The following is a 2,572-nucleotide window of genomic DNA, read 5'->3' as shown; positions in this document are numbered from 1 at the left end:
GAGGGTGGTGAGCATGGGGATGAGAGCCTGGGGAAGGGACGGGAGGCCTGGGAGACCTGGGCTGAAGAGGGGGATCGTGTGGTGGTGAAGCTGTGAGTGTTGGGGAGCCGGAGGGGCAGGGTCTTGCCTGGAACACAGAGAAGGCGGTGGTGCACTGCACCAACGCAGGGGCCTGGAGGCTGAGGGAAGCCTGTCCTAAAGGAACACCTGGGACTCTGGGCCTCCCACTGACTCCCAGCTGCCTCCTTCCCATCAGATTCCCCAGCACGCCACCCTCCCATGAGACAGGGCAATGTAAGTCCCCCCTTATCCAAGGGAAGGGCTCACTTTCTGCAGTTTCAATTACTCTCGGTCTGAAAATATTAAAAGGAAAATTCCAGAAATAAGCAATTCATAAGTTTTAAATTGCTTGCTGCCCTGAGTTGTGTGATGAAAGCCGCTGCCCTCCTGCTCCCAGAATCATCCCTTAGCACTCTAGTCTCTGTCATCAGATGGACTATCACGGAATCATGGTGCTTGTGTGTCCAAGTCACCTCATTTTACTCACGTGGCTCCAAAGTGCAAGGGCCGTCCACGACGCTGGTGATTCACATCTGCCAAGGAGGAACTGGAAGTGCTTCCTTTAGATGGAAAGGTGAAAGTTCTTGACTTAATAAGAGAAAAAAAATACACTGAGGTTGCTAAGATCTGCAGTAAGAATGAATTTCCTATCCACTTGTGACTAAGAAAAAAACACTTGTGCTAGTTTTACTGTTGCACCTCAAACTGCAAAAGTTACAACCACGGTGTGTGAGAAGTGTTTTGTTAAGAAGGAAAAGGTATTACATTTGTACAAGGCATTAAATTTTGAGAGACTAGATTCATACAACTTTTATTCCAGTATATGGCTATGATTGTTCTATTTTATCAGTAGTTGTTAATCTCCCATTGTGCCTAACTTATAAATTAAACTTTGTCATAGGTATGTATGTGTAGGAAAAAAACGTGTGTGTGCATTTAGTTGCTCAGTCACCTCCAATTCTTTTCAACCCCATGGACTGTAGCCCATCAGGCTTCTCTGTCTGTGGAATTCTCCAGGCGAGAATACAGGAGTGGAGACTTCCCTGGTGGTCCAGTGGCTAAGACTCTGCTTCCAATGCAGGGTGCCTGGATTCAAGCCCTGATCAGGGAACTAGATTCTGCATGCCACAACGAAAAAATTCCACATTCTTCAACAAAAATTGAAGATCCTGCAGGCTGCAACTAAGACCCACTCAGTGAGGCCAAATATAGAGATACTTTTTAAAAAGAATACTGGAGTTGTATGTACGTGTAGGAAAAAACATGGTATATACATAAGATTTGGCACTATTTGAGATTTCAGGCCACCACTGAGGATCCTGAAATGTATTCTCCACGGATAAGAGGGTACTGCCACAGTCAGAGCCTAGACTATGGAGTCAGATGAACTTGGTTCAAATCTCTGCTCTGGGTGACTTTAGGCAAATTAATTTCTCTGCACCTCCATTTTCCCAATGGTAAAATGGGGCTAATAATAGTATACAACACAGAGGGATTTTGTGAGCATTAAATGAGTTGAATTATGGAGGGGATTAGAAGAATGCCTAGCATACAGGAGGCCCTATTTGTGTTTTTCATTCTTTTCTTTCCTTTTTTTTTGGCCGGGGGCGGGGGGGACACTCTGCCTGTGGGATCTTAGTTTCCTGACCAGGGACCGAACCCAGGCCCTTGGCAATGAAAGCACAGAGTCTTAACCACTAGACAGCCAGGGAATTCCCCTGTGCTTTCCATTCTTTATCAAACATATCCCAAATCTCCTTCTCTCTACCTCTGTTGTGATAACACTGGTCCAAGACATCGTCATTGCCCACTGGGAGTCCTATTTTCACTCCCGTTTCTAACCCACTCGCACGCAGCAGCCAGGGTGATACTTCAAAACTGCACATCAATCTGTGTTAGTCCTCTGCTTAAAATCTACCTCTGACTGCTCACCCGTGGCATTTAGAATGAAGTCCCAGATCATTATTCCTGGATTACTACGTCCCTCACCATCTGGTCTTCCTCTCTACCTCATTTCCTTACCTACTACGTCTCAGAGTCACTGACCTTTCCCTTCCTTAACATGCCAAGCACATTCCTGAGTTGGGTCTTTGCCCAGCTGTTTCCTCTGCCCAGGTGATTGTTCTTCCTAGTCTGTGCACAGGTAGATTCTTCTCATCCCTGAGAACGCAAATGAGGCCTCTTCCATATCCCCAATGTCCCTTTGCTCACTAATTTCGCTCATGCCAATTTCAGTTCTCTGAGGATCCTCGCTACACTGTTTGCTTTGTGTCTGTTCTACTCTGCATTCCCCCCCCAGACAGAGACTGAGACAGGGATTTGGGTGCAGATGGCTTATTTGGAAGACGTGGCCAAAAAGCAGTAGTAAAAACGCAGGGATAGTGAGGCAGGGAGAGTGCAAAGGCATGTATGTTTACAGCCTCACTACCAGGGAATTCGATCCCTGGTCAGAAACTAAGGTCCCACAAGCGGGGTGGCCAAAAAGAAGGAAAGAAAGAAAAGAGTGGAAAGT

This window comes from Bos indicus, chromosome 7 (assembly GCF_029378745.1).
Source record: "Bos indicus isolate NIAB-ARS_2022 breed Sahiwal x Tharparkar chromosome 7, NIAB-ARS_B.indTharparkar_mat_pri_1.0, whole genome shotgun sequence".
In the NCBI taxonomy this organism is placed as follows: domain Eukaryota; kingdom Metazoa; phylum Chordata; class Mammalia; order Artiodactyla; family Bovidae; genus Bos; species Bos indicus.
This window is presented reverse-complemented; position numbering follows the sequence as displayed.